This window comes from Cervus canadensis, chromosome 15, assembly GCF_019320065.1.
Source record: "Cervus canadensis isolate Bull #8, Minnesota chromosome 15, ASM1932006v1, whole genome shotgun sequence".
NCBI classification, from domain to species: domain Eukaryota; kingdom Metazoa; phylum Chordata; class Mammalia; order Artiodactyla; family Cervidae; genus Cervus; species Cervus canadensis.
Window position 1 is genome coordinate 66,601,272 of NC_057400.1, and position 19,046 is coordinate 66,620,317.

General features: G+C 35.3%; 2 long non-coding RNA genes across 2 annotated transcripts; one reads left to right on the top strand and one right to left on the bottom strand.

Annotated features, from left to right (window-relative positions):
- Window positions 1–558: 558 nt before the first annotated feature.
- LOC122453989 lies at window positions 559–7,779 on the bottom strand. The gene is made up of 2 exons (XR_006273252.1): window positions 7,600–7,779; window positions 559–1,993 (listed from the first exon to the last, which is right to left on the bottom strand). It is a non-coding gene; the product is annotated as an uncharacterized LOC122453989 (long non-coding RNA).
- LOC122453990 lies at window positions 7,607–17,217 on the top strand. The gene is made up of 4 exons (XR_006273253.1): window positions 7,607–7,672; window positions 10,939–11,020; window positions 16,836–16,962; window positions 17,139–17,217. It is a non-coding gene; the product is annotated as an uncharacterized LOC122453990 (long non-coding RNA).
- Window positions 17,218–19,046: the final 1,829 nt, after the last annotated feature.

Genomic DNA, 19,046 nt, shown 5'->3' on the forward strand with positions numbered 1-19,046 from the left:
GTCATATCAACTCTTTGCGACGCCTATGGACTGTAGCCTGCCAGACTCACCTGTCCATGGGATTTTTCAGGCAAAAATAGTGGAGTTGGTTGTTATTTCCTCCTCCAGGGAATCTTCCCGACCCAGGGATCAAATCTGTGTCTCCTGCATTGCAGGAGGGTTCTTTATCGTTGAACTACTGGGAAAGCCCAATGGTACCACTGCAGCTACATGACTAAAACTTTGCTAATTAACTTATATTTACATTTAGCCACATTTTTGGAGTTTATTCAGATGCACACTCAGAACTCATTGAGCCAAACATTTCCAGTTTGCAAGCAACTCTATAGGCACTTTGGAACTTGCATTAGACTTTCATGTGTTGCTATTCTCATTAAAGAGAGTCTGACTAGAATCTGTAGAAGCTATCTTCTTAAAAGAATTCCTCAGCACGTGCTGGACCTAATGAAATTCTCTGCTAAAGACATTCTGAAATTTCATGGCATTTTCTCCATAAATCATGGTTTATCAACTTATCATTACTAGTATATTTGCAAAAATCAATAAAATACTCTCAGAAACATTTTAAATAAATTTTTAATAACTTTTTAAAAAACTTTTCCATTTATTCTTCAAAAATGTTAATGAAGGATTGCTTTGACAGCTTTGTATCTTCTTTGGTGCTACACACAACACTTTATTCATAAAGTGTTCAGTAAAATGTTTAATGTTTCTTTAGCATGTTTCTTGCTAATGATGTAAGCTAAAACTTAATATGCTCTCTGTGAAAGAAAAGAGCAATATGCCTTCCAGGTAAATATTAGGAGAATATAATCACTTTGTCCTCTCTGATAAAATCTTTACCATAATTTTAACTGTTATCTTACGCAGCAATGATTTGCTAAATAAAAACCTTGACATTCTCTATGAGCATCTATTAATCACCATAGGTTCATAGACTAAGGAAATCTGGCTCAGTCAAGGGATGTAAACAATTGACTATTTATATTAATTATGTTAATAGTATTTATTATTTGATAATTATAGCTTCATGAGGATGTGAAGATTCAAAGATTAATGTTGTATAGTTAAGGGACATTGCATGTACTCAGCAGGTGGAGAACTATATTTGTTGAGCATGTGAATTAAAGAATGATGCTATTTATAACAGCCAGGACATGGAAGCAACCTAAATGTCCATCAGCAGAAGGATGAATAAAGAAGATGTGGCATGTATATACAATATACTCAGCCATAAAAAGGAACAAAATTGTGCCATTTGCAGAGACGCAGATAGACCTAGAGACTGTCATACAGGCTGAAGTAAGTCAGAAAGAGAAAAACAAATAATCATATATTAATGCACATATGTGGAATCTAGAAAAATGGTACAGGTGTACCTATTTGCAAAGCAGAAATAGAGGCACAGATACGGAGAACAAATGTTTGGACATCAAGGAGGTAAAGTAGGGAATGGGGTAGATTGGGAGATTGGGCTTGACATATATACACTGCTGTGTATAAAATAGACAACTAAAGAGAACATGCTATAGAGCACAGGGAATTCTACTTAGCTCTGTGGTGACCTAACTGGGGAGGAAATCCAAAAAAGGAGACATATGTGTACCACAGTCGATTCGCTTTGCTGTACAATAGAAACTAACACAGCATTGTTGGGCAACTACGTTCCAATAAAGATAAAAATCTAAAAAAAAAAAAAAAAAGAGAATGATAGGTAGAGATTCAAACTGTGTCTTTCCTTCATTCCCATGTTGTGGTCTTACAGTTTTCATTGGCTTTAAATATTTTTAAGTTCATTTATTTGTCCTCAGCTTTTTACTGTCCTCTTACTTCAAATGACATTTCATAGGAACATGCTGGGGCCCTTCCCAGCTGACTACTCCCTCGCTCTGTCTGGCCAGTCTGCTATGTTCTAGTCTGTTCCAAAGGTCACTTGTTCCAGTTGAAATAGCTGTCTGGATGGCCTGGAAATAATCCAGATACTGGTTCTTTCCTGTAAAGAAAGCAAAGGAAGATGTTAGTTTCTTGGCTACATTTTGAAAGAAAAAAATAAAAGAATTTTATGGTGAAGTCTACTAATAATTGAAAAAAGTTAATGTAGCTCTGGGACTAATTTAAAATTTTTGCTCTTTTCCAGTGCTTCATGTCACTTCACTTTTTTACATACTTTTTAAAGTTTACTGTGAGTTTAATTTAATAACTGGCAATAAATAGCTAAGTACATGTAGGAAGTGTTTGAACACAGATTTTGGCAAAGAATCATCCTAAACCATTTTCTCTCATATACATACACAAACACACACACCTCATTTATCTATTTAGCTCTTCATTTATTTTATTCACAGTATCTACTTTAATTGAAAACAAAATAAAACTTGTACTGGACAGTACAAGGAATGGGAGGAGACAGTGAGGAGATAGTTGTAAATGTTCAGAGGTAAAAACTAACCTACACTTGGCAAAGAACTAACCACAGATACCTGCCCTGTTCCTTTTTCAGACAATTTGGACCATTTGCAGGCTAGGGAGTAAACTGTATGATGCAATTTTGTAAAAAACTGTTTCTACAGTAAATCCTCTTTAATTCCCCCCTAGATCTTTGGTAAATATCTCCAGTTTTCATCTTTTCTACATAAAAGGAATTAAACAGGAAAAATGCCTGAAGATAAGCTGGCCACTTCTTTCATGACTCCCTGACATCCATGGTGGTTAGAAAAATATGTATCTCTTAGAATCACTAGATTTTGAAAATATCTTAACCATACATTACATGAATTTTTAACTTATTTAAAAAAATATTACCTATATAAACTGTGTTTGGTTTAAAACAACTCAGTCTGATCTACAGTGAATTAATGAATGAAGATTTAAAACTTCATACTGTGATGTGACATGATTATAGCTCTAGACTGATCTTTGACTTTGGGAATAACATTCTTGAACATTAGCTATTCTTGGCATAAAAGGAAGAAAGTCCTCCAAATAAACCAAAGCTTAAGTAAGTCATAGAAAGCTATATTTCATCTTTTATTTACATTCTAGTTATAAATAAATATTGAATCAATGGCTCCTAGGTTCATGAGGCATGTGGCTGGCCAGAGTCGCTTTAAAAAGGAGAGTAGAAACCACAAAACTGTCCCAGCCTTTGTATCTGTTTATCCTCTCAAAGTGAGCTTCACTGGTGTCTCAGATGGTAAGGAATCTGTCTGCAATGCTGGAGACCCAAGCTCAATCCCTGGGGGAGGAAGATCCCACCATCTCAAAATCTATTGTTGTTATTGTTGTTTAGTTGCTAAGTCATATCCGACTCTCCTGCGATCCAATGGACTGTAGCCCACCAAGCTCCTCTGTCCATGGGATTTCCCAAGTGAGAATACTGGAGTGGGTAGTCAATTCCTTCTCCAGGGGATTTTTCTGACCCAGGGATCAAACTCATTTCCCTGCATCGGCAGGCAAGTTCTTTACTGTGAGTAACCAGAGAAGAGTTCTGTGCCTTCATAATAAATCTGAATGCAAAGCAAAAGCATGGTTCTAACATTCTCTCATTTCTCAACTTTTCGTACTCCTAGGGACACAGGCTCAGAGCATATTTACAGGGCAGAAATGGGGTCTATCCTTCTCTTCACAAGTATTACTGGCTTGCTGCATTTTCAGGATAACTTCAAGATAAATGATCATGTCTTAAAGGAATTCAGAGGCCCCCATCTTTTCCAAGTAAACATTAAACCTTACAAATGCCAGCAAAAAATGCTGACCTGTAAAAAATAAACCTATAATAAAATAGCAAAGCACAAGTATTCTTAAATATGTTTACATGAAGTCAAATATCTAAGTTCACAGAGAATTTGTCTTGCTTCTATGTGCTTTGGTTTTATAACAAAACTTCATTTGTGAGAAGGTAAAGGTTAGAATATTCTCGCAAAACTGATTTACATAAAACTTGCTTTTGACATATGTTGTGTTATATGCCTTTGTGTCACTTTTTTGGTAAAGTTTTTCTTATTACTGTATTTATAAAGAAAAGAAAAACAGAGAACATACAAATCCCTAGCATGCCTGTTAGATCTTCCAAAGGCACCAATTGAATTTCTCATCACCCTTCGTCCCCTCCTTAAGGCTTAATCATAGAGCTGAAACTAGAGAAAACAGCTGTTCTTGAAAACCACAAGGGGCTCAAGTATTTATTTTTGCTATGAAAATTGAGCGAATTTGTACAAACCTTTTGACGTTATCTTGCAAAATAAACTCTAAAGTAGTACCTCTTTCTTAGAAAATAGTTCAGTTTTTTAAAAGAAACAATTAAAAATGTCTATATGATCAAATAAAATTAATTAGAAAGTTTGTAGACATAAAGTCAATGAGACCATGGAAAGCACATGAGTCATATGACCTAGTTGAGTTTATTTAGAACACACACACTTACAAAAATTTGGGATTCCATCAAAACCAGATTGTTTCCCGTACTGTTCCCCAACTAAAAATTAGAAGGTCAAAGGAAAATTGTACAAAAATGTCCCAAAAAGCAATTCATGAAAATTGTCTAACAACTAACAAAACAAAATAAATGGAAGAGTAAGAGGAAGAACATGTTTTATCATTTTGAATTTTATACATTAAAGCCTGTTCAATAGCTGAACAGGCTTTAATATATAAAAATATATGATTTTTATATCATATATTATGTGTTATTAACTTTCATATAATACCACTTATCTTTTCCTTTAACAATTATCAGAAAAATTGCTCTAGCAAATTCATTTTTCAGATGCAAAATGAAACAGTGTAACTAAGACTTAAGGAGCACAGAGAGCTATTTTGGAATGTGCTTGCTCTCAAGAAAGGCCAAGTGAGATTAAAATAAATGCATTAATTGATTATTGTTCTTCATGAGAATGAACAATTTCAAGCAGAGAGAAACTTCAGCTCTGTTTCAAAAGGTCAGCAGTGATGGTATTTAAGAGGAAAACTGAAGTCACATTTTAAAAACTTGAGACAGATGCTTTATATTAAAAGCCTTCTCTGATGAGGTCCTTTTATGGTGACTGGAGTCTGTTCTCCTTGGTGGGTATAGACTGAAAGAAAAAACAAGTTATTGTCCTCCACTGATTCTTTTATGTGCCTTAACTGCACATATTTTTAAGGAACAATTGGAATTTCTGCACCCTGGCTTCATCTGCACTCTGATTGCTCTCAGTAGGAGAAGTCTCTCTGTCTTTCCCTTACCACCCTCCCTTTCTTCCTCTCTTTCTCTCTCTCAATATATATACATAGATGTATATATATATAACTAAAGATTCTAGAAATGTGACTCTGAAATTGGTATAAGTCAATTATTAAAGTAGCTTGGGGTATTCAATAGAAAATGTGGAAAATTTTTAGAGACATATTTCTTTTTCTTTCAATCCCTAAAGGCTAAAACATCGAAAGAAAACTGTCTAAATAATGAATATATATTGGCAAGACTAATGTATATTTATGACTGCCAAAATTTCAAGATTACTGATACAGATTGTGGTATGTCTATGTGGCCAGAAAGATCATTGTGAAATGAACAATCTTTTCCATCCAGCACTCATCACAGAATATTTCTTGGTATATGTGAAACCACAAATACATCAGTGGGAACTTACTCGTATGGAAATACTGTAGTCAAACCACTAATCATGGCAGCCAGATTTCCCAGAATAAGGCAGTTACTCTAGAAATTATGCCAACTGCTTGGGTTAAAAATATGGTTTCAAAAATTGCAGATCAGCATAATATGGAAAAGTTATTAGCAAACTAAAAAAATGTGGATATAAAGTGGACAGTGTTGAACAGTAATTCCATGTTGCCTTTTATTTTCTCAGATGTAGAGTCTCAAAAGAGAGTTGCAAAGAGCATCAGTTATACATTTCATTCAAACTTATTGCATCTAAATATTTCTATCCTGCCTAAATGAATTGTAATTACAAATTATGAAATACCTTTGTATAGATACCTTTGTATAGGGTTCCATATAGAAGCATTTTTTCTAATTTTAGAAAGCATACTTATTCAGATGTTCTCATAAAGTTATTCTTGGCTTTGTTATTTGACACTTCATATTGATTGTAAATTGATATGAATTACAGTCAAGGCAATTTTGGAGATAGAAATATGTGATTTCTATTTATTTATAGTAATAAATAAATAGATTTAACTTGAGAGGCAGAGAATCCCACTATGTTTAAGCTTTTATAAGAACTTCAAATTTTGAAAAGAAAGAAAAATGCAATGAATAAGTGTATATTCATTAAACATGTTCAGTTTTGTATCAAGATTTTGTGAAAATAAATTCACTAATAAGTTTCTACTTCTTAACTTTAATGTGTTTTTAATGCTATATGATGTTCATTCATTCTACACAATATTTTAAGTTACCCTGCACCCATTTAAGTGATGCTTTTTCTGATTCCCTATTAATTTAGCAGTACATATTGACAGAAAACTTTATTCAGTATCTTTCACTGAACTATTTCAGTAGAGCAGAAATCATCGATTAGTGCTGTGATGAAAGAATCATTTACTATCAACTGTTCTAGCTTAGGTTTCTCCCAGAGTATATTAAATTGTTTGGATAATTTGACTGAAACGTCTGATTACTATGTTATAATCCTTTATTTCTATATATGTGATAGTTCAACATGGACTAGTGGGTTTCTATATGAATAGTCTAAAGACCACAAGTTGTAGATACATTGTTAAAATGAAGAATTGAAATATTAAATCATGTAATTAAAAATGGATTAAAGTCTTGAAACTATAAAACTTTTACAAGAAAACATTGGGAGTTAGGTGTTTGGCTTTGGTTTTAGTAGGTTTTTTTTGGGGGGGGAGGGGAAACTATCTCCTTCAGCAAGGGAAGTAAAAGCAAAAATAAACAAATGGGACTACATTAAACTGTAAAGCTTTTGAACAGCAGAGGAAATGGATCAACAAAATGAGAAGGCCACCTACTGAATGTGAAAAGATTTTGCAAACATTATGCCTGATAAGGGGTTAATATCCAAAGAACTCATATAACTCAACATCAAGTAAACAAACAACGTGATTAGTAAATGGGCAGAGTATCTGAATAAACCTTTTCCCAAAGACACAGATGGCTTACAGGCACATGAAAAGATGCTCAATATCACTAATCATCAGAGAAATGCAAATCAAAACCACAATAAGGTATCATCTCACACCTGTCAGAATGGCTACTATCAAAAAGACAACAAATAACAAGTGTTGGCAAGGACATGGAGAAAAGGGGAGCTTGGTACACTGTTGGTGGGAATGTAAATTTTGGGGCACCTACTATGGAAAACAGTAAGGAGTTTTCTCAAAAAGTTAAAAGTAGAACTACCATATCACCCAGCAATTCCACTTCTAGGTATTAATCTTAAAAAAAAAAGCACTAATTTGAAAAGATAAATGCATTCCTATGTATATTGCAGCTTTCTTTACAGTAGCCAAGATATGGAAGCACCCTCAATTCCCATTAATAGATGAATGGATAAAAGAGATGTGGTATGCATACACACACACACACACACACACAATGGAATATCAGCCATAAAAAGAATGAAGTCTTACCATTTGTGACAACAAGGACGGTCCTGGAGTACTATGCTTAGTGAAATAAGTTTGATAGAGAAAGACAAGAACGGTAAGACCTCGCATTTTTGTGGAATCTGACAAAGAAAACAAACGAACAAACAAAACTGAAAGAGAGTTATGGATACAGAGAAGAAACAGGGTTGCCAGAAGGGAGGGGCTGGGGAAAGGAAAGAAATAAGTGAAGGAGATTAAGAGGGACAAACTTCCAGCTGCAAAATAAATGAGTCACAGCTATGAAATGTACAGTGTGGGAAATATATTCAATAGCTATGTAATAATATTTTAGTAAGGTAACTAGACTAGTGGTGATTGCTTTGAAAAGTGTAAAAATATGGAATTGCTATGCTTTGTAACAAGAACACAGTGTTGTTCAATTATACTTCAAAAAACAAACTAATAGGAAAATAGATCAAATTTGTGTTTACCAGTGGTGGGGGAAGAGAAGGGGGAACTGGCTGAAGGCAATCAAAAGGTACAGACTTCCAACTTAATTTATCCCCAGATAAGTAATATAAAATATGATAAATATAATCAACAATGTTGTATGTTAAATAGGAAAGTTGTTCAGTTCTAATTGTTACTTGGAACTTTGATTCTAGCTTCATTTTATGGTGGAAATTAACTTCATGCATAGCGATAGCTTATTCAGGGTGTGTTGTCTCCCCAAATTACTAACGTTAAAGTACTCTGAAGTGGACTTGATGATTCTCAGAAAAAGTATAAAGTGTGAGAGCTTTGTCTATCCTTAACGATATCTGCCTTTTCCAAACTAAAACTTCTACATTAAATAATGTACAATATTTCTACATTATTTTACATTACGTAATCTTATGGCTTCCATAAGATGTTACAGAAAATGAAATTTTTGGTGATCTCAATATTTGGCTGAAATCCAAAATACTGATAGTGTTGACTGCAGACAAGGATGTTGCACAACAGAAACTCCGATTCATTGCTCTGAAAATGGAAAATGGTACAGCAACTTGGAAGACAGTTTGGCAGCTTTTTATGAAATTAAATATGTCCCTACCATTCGATTCAATAAACATTCTCATGGTTATTTATCCAAGTCATTTGGAAATTTATGTTTCACAAAAACCTGCATGTGAATGCTTATAGCAGCTTTTTTCATGATTGTCAAAAACTGGAAGCAACCAAGATGTCCTTCACTAGGTGAATGTATAAAGCAACTGTAGTTTACTTGTACAAGGTATATACATGTAATACTATTAAAGGGAAAAAAGATATGACCTATCAAACCATGAAAAGACATTGGTGAATCTTAAATGCCTGTTTCTAACTGAAAGAAGTCACTCTGTAAAGGCTATCAGTGTATGATTCAAAGAATATTTTATTATGGAAAAGGCAAAACTGGAGCCATGGTAAAAATATGTGTTTGCCAAAGGTTTGGGGAACGGGAGAGGATTTAATAGATGAAGCATAGAAAACAATTTAAGGCAGTGAAAGTATTTTGTCTTACACTATAATGGTGGATACATGACACTGTGGAGCAAAAGACTGAACCTTAACGCATGAAAAATTTTAAAAATCACTTAGGATATTGGGGGATTCCAGGACGAAAGGCAGAATGTAGCAAAAACAATCTAACTGTACTATGAACGTGTGAAACAAGTTCCCTGGAAGGGGAGGGAGGGAGTAAATGTCCTGGCCTCAATAAACTTGGAAAGAAGTGGAGTCTACAAGACTAGAGGCAAAGGGAACTACGCCTAAGCAATATGCTATAGATATTAGAGTTATTTCACATGGGGGTAGGGATTAATAATTCTGACACCACTACACGTGTATATTGTGATTAAACAACGAAGTGAACCTATGTCCAATGGTAATAGCCGGATTTCTCACTTCTGGAATGGAGGGTTACAGATAAGCAAAGGAAGAAAGCTACAGTGATCTTGTGGAAATTGATGGAATTTGGATACATCAGCAAAAGCCCATTTTTTAGATTAAAATAGTTACATATACAAATATTTATAGATATGTGAGCATGTACCAGTTATTATTCACACATATTGCTTCCTGCTTTGTCAGCTTAGAGGATCCAGAAGCGATGCACTTTAGTAACAATGAGCACATGTTACCTAGATCTTGATTTCTAGTAAAAGGAACTAGGGTACTTCTTGGAAAAAAAAGCAGCTGATTCTATAATCTTGGGGAAAAGTATACAAGATGATGCTGCAGTCTTCTGTAGTGTCTGAACACAAGGGGCTGGTAATAAGAAAAGAAAACCACAATGATGGCGTATATCTGAGGGACACAGGAATCAACTGAGAGAGCTTCCCATGGCCAAAGATGGAAAAAAAATGAGCAAGAAAATAAAATAGAATTCGATTATGATCCAGTGCTAAAAATAAATGTTCATGAGTTTATATTGATATAAACAAATGATTAGTAAGTTACTAAATTGTGGAGAAAAGATAAACATGCCATACAGAAGGATTCCAAATAATTTGTGTAGATACTTTGCCCTCAAGGAAGTGAAGCATAACTCTCTACTCCTTAAGTGTGGGCTGTTCAGAGAGAAGCCCAGCATAGTAAAGAAAGGTAAAAAAAAAAAAAAAAAAAAAAAAAAAAAAAAAAAAAAAAAAAGCATAGCATCAAAAGTCAGGAAAAGTTAACTTTATGGAGGAGAAGCCTGATCAACTCTATCTCTGACAGGTGATCAGGGTTCACATCAGAAGTAATCAATCACATTGATAGTATCTACCCTTGAAATGATGTAATGAAGATGACACTTTATCTCTGAGGACTTCCTCTCATAAAACCACAGCTCCATCTAATCATGAGGAAAAAACACCAGACATCAGAATAGAGAGTTATTCTACAAAATAGCTACCCAGTATCAAAAACTAGGGCAACATGAGAAATTATCACAGTAAAGAGGAGCCTAAGGAGACTTAACTACTTATAATGTGGTATCCTGGATGGAATCCAGGAAAAGACAAGGGACATTAGACAAAAACTAAGGAAGTCTGAATAATTTGTCAACCTCAGTGAATAGTAATACATCAATCTTAGCCATTTATTGTAACAAATGCACTACACAAAACAAGTTAATAATAAGAGTATATGTGTGCAGTGCATATGAATACCTTGTACTATCTTTGTGATTCTTCTGTAAATCTAAGAATATTCTGAATTTTAAAAGTTTATTTTAATGAATTTTAACAACTTCTTGGGATATGTGGAAATCTATGTGTTTGCTGGATATAGTTTTTTATGAATATAACACTAAAAATATTAAAAAACAAAATATAGATAAAAGAAGAAAAATTAAGTGCCTTTTTTTCCCCCTAGACCTAGGCAGTAGAGGAAATGACTGATCTAAAGAGTACAAGAGACTGTGCATCAGAAATGCAGAAGGGGTGATAAACCAGAAGTAAGTAAGCTATAATTTTACATGAATTCAATACAAATATTAGATTTAAGTTGTAGAAATGTTACAAAATGATATTTTCAACATTATTTCCAAAGACACTGTTTATTTCAAGAGTTAGTGTCTGCCAAGGGTAGATAAAGACATCTTGGGAGATGAAAAATTACTGTTACTTAATATACTTAAGGTTAGGCAGAAGGAAAGGCATATACACATATTAATACATATGCTGTTGTCTGGTCATAGATTAAAAATGCAAAAATAAAATCAATGAAAGCAAATGAACATAATCTCACAGTAGATGGCACATAAATACTTTGAGTAACTTTTTTTATTTGCAACAATCATGGGAAAGATGTTGAATTCAAGTCAAAGTGACTTCTACTTGCTCATTCTATTGAGTCAGTCAGGTCAGACCAGGATACTGTGTCAACAAGTGACCCCCAAGTATCAGAAAAGAGTAACAGTTGATTTTCACTCACACTACCTGTCCATTGCAAAATGCTGCTTCTGTTTATCTCAAGGCAGATATACTCTAGGCTAAAAGAGCTGTCTCTAACTAGGGCACTTCTGATTGTGAGGTGAAAAGAAAAAAGTCACGATGACCCATTCACTAACTCTTCAAACTTCTGCTTGGTAGCATCCCACAACACTTTTGCTCAGAAGTGAGCACATATTATTTCATTGACCAAAGCAAGTACATACCTACTCCTGAGTTCATCAGCAAAGGGCTACAGAAGGGAAACTACTAAGGGAGGAAGCCAAATTTTGCATTAATATAGTCCATGATATATATTAAATGCCTCCAATACTTATTAACTTTGTGACCTTTGAAAAAATACTTAGTATCTTTAAGTGTCAGTCTCCTTACCTATAAAACATGAATAGTGTTTAGTCACAGAGTTAAGGACAAAATGAAACTGAACACATAAAATGTCTAGATTAGTTAAGAACTAAATAAATGATAGCTATTATTATAAAAATGAATGCAGAGGTACTGTTACAGCCATGAAATTCTTATGCTTTAAACAAGTCTTAGGTAATAAAAATAAAGCAGTAAGGAAAGTAATATAAAAGGGCTTAACCTTGTGTTTTTTTTAATGTTTTATATATCATCAAATGACTTATTAACAAATATTGCTTCAATATAGTTTTTCAGAATAACTTCATTTTGTCTGCTCCATAAACTGTTCTGCAATTTTGAGCTGCCTATTTGCTCCATATGATATCTTTAATGAAAGTGGGGTTCAATCTTTACAGGATTGGATGTCCAGAACTAAATAAATCATAACAAGACCTACATAATTGAAAACAGGAATTTTGGTCTTTTGAAGGGCTTACCCCTGCAATAGCAGCCATTGGCGTGGCTTTCGAAATGGGCCTGTGTCTGCCAGAAACCTTTGTGCTGAGCATGGCTACAGAACCCAGAGTCCCACAAAGTCTAACCCAGGTTGCCTTACTGGGAAGCCAAAAAACGATGTGCTTTTTCTATGGTTTGAAATTTATCCCAAGGAAGAATTCGGACCAAAACCAAACTTGGCTAAAATTCTTTAAAAATGTGAGTACTCAGGCAACTAAAATATGCTGAATTATAAATGGCTGCTAACAGAACATCAGTCCACTTTTGCTTCATAGAACATGGTAGACATGGAGTAGAATGTAATTATAGTTTGCTTAGATGCACGGCCCTTGTCTTTCTTCCTCTTGAAAATCTGAATATTTGGTTTCCATGAGTCTACACTCTTCTAATACTCCCTTTTTTGCAAGTACAAATTCTTTCTCTCTCACTAGTAAATCTCCTCTCACATTCTTATAGTTTTATCCATTTCTACTTGGATATTATTAAAGCCTTTCATTTAATGTTATTTTATGTGATATCATCTGCTTTTCATCTTCAGCTTTTAAGAACTTACTAACAGCAAGTATAAAATATATTTTTTATGACCTTCAATATCTAGTACAGTGCTTTTATAAATAGTCATCTGCCTATTCATCATTTTTGTTGATTTTGTTGCTATCCTTTACAAAAAATGATGTTTTTCCTCAAAGATAATTATGGTCTGAGGGTTGACTCAGAGAAATAGTTGATCAATTTTAACTGAGGAAGCAAAAAATTTTTGAAATATTTTTGAGTCAGTCAATGCTAATAGATGAACTTTGCTAATAAAGGCACAATTTAAATTTGTATTTATCCTCCATAATTCCCTAAAAATGAGTGTTTAAGGTGTTCCCAGCATTGAAACAACCAATTGCTCTCCTTGCATAAAGGCAGAAGGGAGTACAGATACTTCCAGCAAAAATGTGGGAAGTTGGGTAAAAAAAGGAAACTTGAGAATTATTAAAGGATGGATTACCCAGGATGGAAGATCTGGGGTAAACAATCCCAAACTGGGCTTTAAATCAGAGACATTAAAGAGGATGAATACAAGAGTGAAGTGAAGTCACTCAGTCATTTCCAACTCCTAGTGACCCCATGGACTGCAGCCTACCAGGCTCCTCCGTCCATGGGATTTTCTAGGCAAAAATACTGGAGTGGGTTGCCATTTCCCTCTCCAAGAGATCTTCCAGACCCAGGAATTGAACCTGAGTCTCCCACATTGTAGGCAGACGGTTTACCGTCTGAGCCACCAGAGAATACAAGAGAGGGCTACTGAATTGGACAGTCTGATCTGTAATTTAGTAAAAATCTCTCATGAAGTTTCACAATGGGGAGAAAAGATAAGCAGTACAGCAGCCTTTAACAGGTGGATGATCCTGAAGGTAAAGACCTCCCTTCTCCAGAACCCTGGGAAGAAAGCATGGCCAAAGGGGGCCAGCAGCACTTCTGAGAATCCAAGAATCACCTAAGGAAAGACCACATTGGAAGGTGTGGCACTGGGAGGTGGGAGTCAAGTTAACAACATCTTTTAAATATATGCTAAAGCAACTGAGATGTAATAATGCCGTAGGGCAAGTTCCCTAGGGAAAAGAATCTGAGATGGATATTTGCATCCAGATGGTTCCCTGGGGATTGTTTTCGGTAATGACACCTGTGCAGGAATGAGGGATCTGGATTGGGCAGAAGGAGATGTTGAACTGTGATGCATCAATGGCTCCAACCATCCGATAAGGAACTGGGGGGCTGGTGTGACCCTTCAGAGATATTCTGAATTGAAGAAAGAGGGCTGTACCTTCCCATGGATTAGTGGTTATATGCAGTTTGCTTTGGAGTGAGGCAGTTAATTCTGGTGAGGCATCTCCCTTTGGTCAAAGTAATTACTAGGGAAGGACTCAACTAGAAGCCATTAGAAAGTGGTGATTCTGGAAGCCACGAACATGAGTGCCTTGGAACATCCTCATGGAGGTCTGTGGGTATCTAAGCTCTTCCCGTTTGGGAACAGTCCCTCCATGGTTTGGGCTGTTCTTTGTTTCACGAGGAAATATACTTGAGTAAGATTAGTAGGAAAAACTAGAGCTCCCACCACTGCAGCTTGTATTTAGAAAGAAATGATACTCATCATTATCCATTAAGTTCTTGTCATAGCTGGCACCCTTTTCTGTGTAAATGTTCACTCTAGCGGGGAAACCAAGATGCTTATTCATGAGACTGAGCCTCTGCGTAACATTTTTTTAGTTTATAACTTCTGCTTTTGTTTCTTTCTCATCAACATTGAGCACAGAATTACCAAGCAGTACCCCAGTAGATTACCTGGTCCCATTGTGTAGCAGCAGCCCTATTTCCACCTGGTGACCAGGATCAGTTATTACTACCAGGATAGTGTTGCCTTTCCTTGCCAGAAGATTTCTTGTACAAGGAGTGTGAAATAAGTGATGGCATAGGTAGCATAAAGTTTAATGGGACTCTTGCTATTTTCCTAGTAGAGGAACTTCTGCATTAAGAATCAAAACTTCTGAAGCCACAGAGCCAAAAATTGCAGGACCTAGAAGCATGAATTCCTCATGTGGGTCATTGCAAGTAATTGTAAGCAGGACCACACTTAATATATTCTACCTGGCAGTGACCTGTCACTGATAATGGTCATTGATTAAAAGTCTGTATTACACTGTGGAGGATGACTTGCCATGCTAATGGAAAGTCATCTCCAAGTTGGTACCTTAGGTGCTTTGGCAAAAGGTCATAATGCTATCAGGAGCTCAGTTTTTGGATTATATAGTATGTGATTGAACCGGTGGATCCCATGAATATGTGCCCATACTATCCCTTCTATTCTATGAAATAGGTCTCTTGGTCTGATGTGATGTTATTCAGGAATTCTTTGTCAATAGAAAAAGCTCTATTTAAGCACTCAAGTTTTATAGGCAAGAAAGGTAAAACCATACCCAATAGTATAGATGGATTGCAATGCCTTCCATGGTAAAGTGGTCAAATGTAGTAAGTAAGTAAAGTCGCTCAGTCGTGTCCGACTCTTTGCGACCTCATGGACTGTAGCCTACCAGGCTCCTCAGTCCATAGGATTTTCCAGGCAAGAGTACTGGAGTGGGTTGCCATTTCCTTCTCCAGGGGATCTTCCCAACCCAGGGATCGAACTCAGGTCTCCCGCACTGCAGGCAGATGCTTTAGCCCTCTGTAAAGTTGCCATCAAATGCCACTTCTCCTCCTCACAGAATAGTACTTATTTGGGGAATTTGGGATGTTTCCTGTTGCTAGAAGAATGGCATTAGGCAATAGCAGTGGCTAGATTAGCTTTAGGGAATGAGTGCTTAGGCTGCTAGACTATGCATTGCTTCTGTCTCTGTCACCACGCTACTCTGTTCTTATAATTATTTTTTTGGAAGCATAAGCTGCCTGTGTCTACCAAAACTGGGCCAAGTCATTCTGATGACCTGGGTGTATGTTGCCTCCTCCACGGTGGTTGTTAACACACAATACAAAAATCTTCATGCTTCATACTTAAGACTATAAAGCCACCCATGTGCCATAAACCCAGATAGGCATGTTCTTTCTTTCTTTTTTTCATTGGAGTATAGTTGCTTTCCAATGTTGTGTTAAGTTTCTGTTGTACAGTAAAGGATATAGCCACATGTATACAGATACGCTTGTTCTCAGTCTTTCAATATTTCTCTAGGTCTCAGACCACCCAACACATTTACTCATCACTGCCTATAATTGTGTGTATATTATTACAAGAGGGCAACCCCCTTCATAAAGTGGATGAGTAAAAGCATCATCTAAAATCTGCCCATATTGAGGATTTCCCATCCCCATGGCTTGCTGAGTAGCCAAATGGAAAAACATCCATTTTCCAGATAAAAACACATGCCATTCATCTGAGATCCAGTTAATCTCTTCTAAAAATTCCATTATCCACACAATGAAAGTGAAGCATAAAGAGTTTGGAATCTCACTATCTCAGAGCTACGTTAGACTAGAGATCTAATATTTCCCAGTTTCCCATTCACTGAGCTAATATTCAGAAGAAAAAAAAATGCTCAAGACAGCAACAAAAAAACTAGATCTGTGCTTGTCTAACTCATAAATAACTAACTTGATCTATCATAAGCGATGATATAACATTATATTAAAGTAAAATATTGTTAACAGAATGCTGTCATGAGCAGTAGACTCTAGGTCTCTAAATCCTGAATTCGACCCCATATCTGCTATTGGTGAGTTGTATGATACAAGAGAATTTACTCAAACTCTCTATGCCTCAAGGAGTATAACCATGAAAAAACTTATAATATGATAAAAACTGGTTCAATTAGTACTGTTCTTTATTATTATTTTTATGTTTATTACCTTAAAAAACCAAATGGGTATTATTGTGCTAAAAATTGTCCTGAAAATATGCTGTATGTATTGTGCCATGCTTTTAAGTAGGTGAAAGTAGACCTGTCTGAAGCCCAAGCGACATAAGACAGACAAGTCATCAGGGAAGGAGACAGTAAAGTCAGCCACCAACAATGGGAACAAAATAGAGCAACTGGTAAACATGCAGAACAAAGTGAGTGCTAATTATACTGACTGTTCGATTTTTATTATTTTAAAATTAAGATTATTTTAGAAGCTGCTTCCCAATTTGTCTCTACAGTGCTTCAGAATTACTTCTTAACTTTACATTTTCTAGCAGAATTTCAACCTTTAAATATTGTTTTAAATCAAATTAAATTTCGATTTCAGGTAAATATGGCTTGAAGGTCCTTGGCGGTACACCCACTGACTCCTGATGTTCTGCCATTGGTAATCCATTGCTTTCTCTAGAACTCACTATTTTAAAGTAAAATAATTCTGTTCTAAAAATAAAGATGCAATTATCAACATTACTTGATCACTGATTTGCTTGTTATATCCAACAACCATAGAGCACCAGAAAGATCCTCAATGAAACTTGTAAACATTTATACTTTAGATGTGGACAGAGGTAATTGAAACACTTTGTATAATTCAATTAAAAATTCTAGGAAGTTCTGTGTAATTTAATAGAATAGGCAAACAAGCAACCCCAGATAAGCCAGATTTACCTGACAAAAGCATGTAGGTGACTAGTTTTCAAATTTTCCTCAATTGTTTTCAGGGTTTGGGGAAAGGAAATACTCGTCTGGTTCCAACTCCAGTATTGATGTGCTGTGTCCCTTTGGTAAATTAACCTCTTCATGCCTGTCTTTTCCTTAAAAGAAGAGTGGTATATCTCTGCTTATTTAGTTGAGAAGGTGAAGGTGAATGATATGCAGAATAATGGGTGTTAAAGTACTAAAAAGTATAAAATACACCAAATACAAGAAATTGTTCTTATTCATATTAGTTATGAAGGAATCAAGAAGATTTAAACTTGATGTTTCATTAATAAATATATACTTGAGGGAGGAATAAATTAGGAGTTTGAGATTAGCATATACACACTACTATATATAAAATGATAATCAACAAGGACCTATTGTATAGTATAGAGAACTATACTCAGTATTTTATACTAACCTATAAGGGGAAAGAATTGAAAAAGAATATATATATTCAGAATATATATAATTGAATTTTGTTGTTGTTATTTAGTTGCTAAGTCGTGTCTGACTCTTTGCAACCCCATAGACTGTAGCCCACCAGGCTCCTATGTCCATGGGATTTCCAGGCAAGAATACGGGAATCAGTTGCCATTTCCTCCTCCAGGGAAGCCCCATATAAACGAATATATATGTGTGTATATATACATACTGAATCACTTTGTGTATACCTGAAACTGACACAACATTGTAAATCAACTATACTTCAATAAAAAAGGTAAAAAAAAATTAAAAATAAATGAATATAAGCTTGACCTCAATGAATACTAAATATACTTGCTTATAGTGAAATGAGGACCTATATGGACACTTTTAAAGTATACAAAATAATATAATTGTCATTCATGGGCAGTACAAGAGGGATGATTATGCCTTTCTGGTTGGGAGAGATAAAATGTGCTTCTCAAAATGATGCCTTAGGTTTTATACAGTTATCTGGAAGGACTAGAGAATATGTTGCTTTTCTTTCAGCAGATTTCACACGTTTAACCACTGCAAGCTGGCCTGATATAAAACTTGACACTACCATAATAGAAGATAAGGTTAGAGAAGGAAAGGGAAAAGAGAGAAAGAAAAAAACACCTTTAAATCCTTATTGAAGGGATATCTTATTCTGATAATCTCTCTCTCATCTTCACGGATCACAATTTGATGATCATGGATGAATCACAATTTGATGACAATTTTCTACAAGGAGAAATGAAGTCTTGTAGCAGAACAATTTATTTTTTGCCTTCCTTTTTCTTGCGTGACTGACCACAGACTGAACCCGTCACTGCAATTGTGCTGTTTCCACTTTAGTTTATTCCCTGATGTGAAAAGATATCACGTTTCCGTTGTTTCTGGATAAACTCAAGCACTAGCTAAGCCACAGCATGTCTTGGGGCTTTGATCTAAGCCTCTGTCTATGGTTCGTAAGCCTCAGATGGTGCTATGGTTAAATATTTGCAAACTTTCTATTTTTTATAAAACTGTTAAGTTCTATTGGAGTAAATCTGGTTATTTTCCTTCCTTGATCAGTCTCTACTTT